General features: G+C 34.5%; 1 protein-coding gene across 1 annotated transcript in view; it reads left to right on the top strand.

The window, feature by feature from the left end:
- LOC106883385 (peroxisomal 2,4-dienoyl-CoA reductase [(3E)-enoyl-CoA-producing]) overlaps positions 1-5,913 on the top strand; it is a 51,342-nt gene that overhangs the window by 14,735 nt on the left and 30,694 nt on the right. The gene's annotated exons all lie outside the window — the stretch shown is intronic.

Raw genomic sequence — 5,913 nt, 5'->3', positions numbered from 1 at the left:
ATCTCTGCAGTGATTCCTGATGGGCCGGGGGCTTTCCCTGTCTTCACACTAAGATATATAAATCCACTTACCTTCAACAAAAAGAAGTAAATGTGTGAGGTTTAAATTAAACTGGGTCAAATTTAAGATAATAATCTTCCATTTTGGCAAAACTTCTATGTTTTCTGTTATAGCAGGAATTTGATGTAGCTTAATATTATAAAATATATTTTAGAAATACAAAATGGGGGTTTAATTATTATATTTTCAACCTCACTTTCCATGTCAATCGTCAAAAATCCTTTTAATCTTGTCTTTTGATCAGACATAGAATATCTAGGAATGCATGGTACATGGTACATCTAGGGATACCTCATCTAATGCACCCTTCATTTTTTGAGTACAGTTGGGTGCTATCTCTAACATATCTACTCACCATGCTTTTTGCTGTTGTAGTGAGGCACAAGAAGCCAGCACCATTTTGTATGAGATCTCGCTGGTAGCCATTACCATGTCCAAGACAGAAGCGAGATCTTGCCTGCAACCATTTGCCATGCACGAGACGACAGCGAGACTCTTGTCGGCAATTACTATATAAGTAGAAGCATTAAGACATTTACTCTCTTTTTCTTCCTTCTCGCTTACACTGAGAAACACTGCAAGCTGGCAGCTCACAACAGATCCTTATCCCACTCTAACTTCACCTGTTATCTCCAGAGGTAATGTACCTCATGTGAACAGAGATATAACGAACCATGTGCTGCCATAAGATGGTCACTGGGAGCAAGCCACATGAATGAGAACTAAAATAAACAACTATTGAATTGCACTACATTTGTAAGCTTCTTCTTCTTTGAGTTCCAGATTCTTAAAACTACAGAAATAATTGTAATGGAAGAAGGAGATATTCTACAGGTATCACAAGCCTTCAATTTCATTATACTGTTATAATGAGAGGGTTAGTATAAAGTCCTTAACCTTTTTAACACTAACCTATCTGAAACAGTTCCTGGTTCTATATGAACTTCTTGTTTTAAAGAGATCTAAATTAAGATCTTCCATCAAAATTAATATGTTAGATTGTTTTGAACAGCAGCTTAATAATCAGAAAGTCATATTTCAAAATTCTTCATTATTTTCAAAATTAATTGAAACAAAGACAGTGTATTTAAACAGAAATATGTTAACAAGAGGATTAAAGTTCAGAATAAAATTATTCTGAAAATTATTTCAAAATAGCATCAACTAATTTCAGAAAGGAAGTGGACTGGTTGCAGAAGCTAGTTTCAGGAAGGGATAGAGAATAAAGAGATAAAAAAAAAACATTTTAATAATAACAAACCTATTTCCTAAATTCTTCACAATTTTCAAAATTAATTGAAACAAAAGCAGTGTATTTCAACAGAAATATGGTAACAAAAGGGTTAAAGTGGTGAATAGAAAATCTGACATTGAAGTCTTTAATAAGGACATTGTGGCACTGTGGTGCATTTGTATTGTTAGGCGAACTGTTCTTTACTGGTGCCTTTTTACCATTAGTTGGATTCACCTTACTGTAGCATTTGTTTTTTGGCTAGGTAGACTATTCCTTACTGTAGTGTCTTTTTATAGCCAAATGGACTGTATCTCCTTGTGCTTTCGCTTTACAGCTAGATAGACTACACTTTACTGTGGTTATGTCTTTACATCTAGATGGATTATATCTTATTGCAGCTACATGAACTTACCTCGCTGTGGTATCCTTTTACAGTTCAGTGGATTGTATTTCCTGTCATATCCTTTTATGGCTAAGTTGACTATATTTCACAGTGATATTCTTTACAGCTAAGTGAACTGTTCCTCATTGTGGTGTCTACTTATAGTGACGGGTTGATCCTACATACGGCATTCTAGCTATTTTCAGCTAGAGTGATGCAGCTGTGAAGCGGTGAGTCTTGGCTCTACTGTGACCTGTACTGGAAAGTAAAGCTTGATCTCTTGGCTGGGTGTCTGGTAACTTACTCATAAAGCAATCCATGCCATCATAAATATACTTATCAATAATTTTCTGTGGAGTCATTCTCAGGTTTCAGCTTGGTCAATACCTTTGGCAATACCATCTGTAATATGACAATATACAACTTCATTATTATGGTTTTATTTCAAAAATTTAGAATCAAATTATTATTATTATTATTATTATTATTATTAGTAGTAGTAGTAGTATTAGTATTATTAATGCAGTGAGCTGGCAGAATCCTTAGCACACCAAGCAAAATGCTTTGTGGCATTTTGTTTGTCTTTAGTTCTCAGTTCAAATTCCATCAAGGTCAGCTTTGCCTTTCATCCTTTCAGGGTCAATAAAATAAGTACCAGTTGAGCACTGGGAGTCGATGTAATTGACTTAATCCCTACCCTAAAGTTGCTGGCCTTGTGCCAAAATTTGAAACCATTATTATTATTATTGATGATGACGATGATGATGATTGTGATAATGATGGTGGTGATATTTGTTGTAAAGATGATGATGATGGTAATGATGATGGTGATGAGGATGATTATGACGATGATGATGCTCATCATCATATGTTTCATTTGCCTCTAGAGCATCTGTTGAGTGTGGGGCAGAGGGACATTACAAGAACAGTTTATAATTTGTGTGGGGAAATTTATGTAAAAATGGTGAGGGAGAAAGGAAAAGGTGGGTTGGTAAAGAAATGAGTAAAAAGCAGTTACAAAGGCAGTGCCCCAGCATGGCTGCAGCTCTTGCACTTATACTAGTGAAAAAAATATACAAAATATGCTAATACATAGATGATACCATCCTCCTGATACGAACAGCCTCCAACTAGGCCCAATTACGGAACCCCACAAACTCAGGGTCACTCTGGCCACCAACACCATAAGCCCATCTCCAACTGTTGTTTTCAAATCTGATGGTGTTAGGTTATGCCTCTCTCAGCTACTGTCTTGAGAACAACTGAAAAACTCAGCTTTCTTGAAGCTTCATAAATAGATAAATTACCTCCTTACCAATTCTTTCATAAATTATTCAGGCAGATTTTTTAAAATAGCTAGAGTCATTTCTACATTTTGCACTCAATTTGTTCATTATATATTTTCCCAACTGCAAATAGAAAGTACTGTGTTATCTCATAACGCAAACTTTAAAGAAATTTATTCTTTTGTATCTTTAAAAAATATATTTTTTACTATTTTTTACTCTTTTGAATTACATATATTCTACATGAGTTTAATTTGATAACACAATACATGTGATTTAAAATTTTTGAATAATGAGTTTTGTTAAGAAAATAAAATTAAAAAATAATATAATACTAAAAATAAGACAGAAATATTTTAGCTTCATACAAAGAAAATTTTAAATCAAAATTATTAACTTAAATTTTAAAAATTTGCAATGAAATGTAAACAAGAAAATTGCAGCAAAGTTGCATGATAGTGGTGTTGGATGTAGCATACAGTCCATCATATAACTTGTTAAACATATATCTTATGTGATGCCTCAATGGTACACCTTTCCTGCTCCTTTTCTATGGTATTTAGCAATACATTGGTGCCAGGAAATTGTCCATGAACCCAATAATGTAGAATTTAAGTTTCTAATAACTTTAAATCATAGTATTGAATTCAAATTTTTCAATTTATGAACACTATCTTCAGTTGTGAGGGACAACAAACGAACAACACCAGATGAATTTTAAGTTAGAATATCATTAATACCTGCTTTAATCTTGATGAATAATTATTTATGGACAGGCAAAGAATTGTTTTTTGAGTTAATGTGTCAGTTGTAACACCATACCTGATAGTATAAAATATATCAATATCCTCTAGTTGCCTGTAGTTGTTAAAATTGTTGCACCTTAAAGTCCCCTACAAAAACACAGGTTTTGCATCTGGGATTCTGTAAAAATGTGTCTACTATTTTCAGAGCATTAGGGGAAACTGAAGTTTTTATTGGCACTCCGTCGCTTACGATGACGAGGGTTCCAGTTGATCCGATCAATGGAACAGCCTGCTCATGAAATTAACATGCAAGTGGCTGAGCACTCCACAGACACGTGTTCCCTTAACGTATTTCTCGGGGATATTCAGCGTGACACAGTGTGACAAGGCTGACCCTTTGAATTACAGGCACAACAGAAACAGGAAGTAAGAGTGAGAGAAAGTTGTGGTGGAAGAGTACAGCAGGGTTCGCCACCATCCCCTGCCGGAGCCTCGTGGAGCTTTAAGTGTTTTCGCTCAATAAACACTCACAACGCCCAGTCTAGGAATCGAAACTGCGGCCCTATGACCGCGAGTCCACTGCCCTAACCACTGGGCCATTGCGCCTCCACTGGGAAACTGAAGTGGTTCACATAAAAAGACGGAAATTACATAAAACTGTAGTTAGTAAGTGCTTGGTGCCTAATATCTTGTCAGGACAATAATAGGAGTATATATGTATTTACAAGGTGTTATCTGCATAATTGAAACAGTGAGATAAAGCAAGACGTGACATATGCATTGCGGGTTCATACTTCTCTTTCTGGTTCCTACTCAAAACTATTTACAAGTCACAACCATCTCACTGACCTGCTGTCATGAGGAGCATTAGCACTCCAATGGTTGTGAGAATAAATATAAAAAACAAAACAGTGCACACATTATTTGATGAACAATTTCAGAAATCTATTTAACAAATTCCAAATTCAGCAGCAATATTTTAAGTTTTTTTTTCCTTCTTGTCCTGTACTTTTCCAGACTTAATTGCTGCTTGTTCTGTACTTTTCCAGGTTCAATATTCTAGGATTCTGCACCTGTATTTTTCATTCTTGTCTACCTTTTACCAGGCAATGCTTCTACTATTATAATTAATTATATTTATCTTTATAATTTATAATTGAAAAAAAATGATACTATTATAAATATTTTTAAAATTCAGATTTTGTTCAAACTTAGAAATTTTGTTTGTCCTTAGAAATAACAAAGGATTAATAGCAGCATATCTGTTACAAAACAATTTTTATTATAAAATAATGTTATATTCTAATTAAATAATTAATAATGTTTTTTAATGAGTGAATTTTTTTTTATTTTACTGTTTTTAATATTTACATTTTAATGCAAAAACAGAATAATAAAATTTAATATTGCAAAAAAAAAAAAAAATCACAAAACAAATCACAACTTTTGTAAAAACTGACACTTCCTTTTTCCGAGCTGAGATTCAAAACCGAATCTAAAGATTCTCGCTCGTCTGATCCACCACTGACCAAACAGGCGCGAAAGAAATTTCTTTGTCCTGTCAAAAAGTGATGGATGGTTTTTCTCTTTGACCTATGGTCTGAGCCGTGTCATTTAAGGTTCAAGTGGACAGGAGGCGACTTACATAGGTGCAAATCACTCCTGTAGTATGTCTGTCCTTCTAGCTGTCATGACCATTATAAATACAGTCAGACATACGACAAAGGCAGATAGCTATCACCAGGCGAACTGTCAAGAGACAGCCAGCAAGTAACTTGCACCAGTCAAGCAGCCAACTTAGAACCACATATTCAGCATGAATGACCCAACACAGTAGCAGAACATAAACAGACACCACCAAATGACCAACGCACACGTAGACACAAAACATGCCCAGTTCTATCTCATCACATCGACACAATATTTTCCCTGTTTTTCTTCTTCGCCAACTCGAAGCAAGTTGGTAATGTCATGTAGTGAGTTTTCTGGTGTATACAACATGTAAATGTGAGTGTCGATTAAATAAATTATTTAAACCACAATGCGATGCTTTCCTATTGTTTTACTTTGATGTCATCCACATGTCTATTTCATTTGCTACCTCAACATTTTTTGCTACACCTTTCCCACTACACTTTTTATGCTTAATATTTTTATACTTTTCAGACATGTTTTGATTATTGAAATATTTCAATGTAAAAACAT

The sequence above is a fragment of the Octopus bimaculoides genome, chromosome 7 (assembly GCF_001194135.2).
Source record: "Octopus bimaculoides isolate UCB-OBI-ISO-001 chromosome 7, ASM119413v2, whole genome shotgun sequence".
Lineage (NCBI taxonomy): Eukaryota > Metazoa > Mollusca > Cephalopoda > Octopoda > Octopodidae > Octopus > Octopus bimaculoides.
The sequence above is the reverse complement of the archived record's forward strand: the minus strand, read 5'-3'. Positions and strand labels throughout refer to the sequence as shown.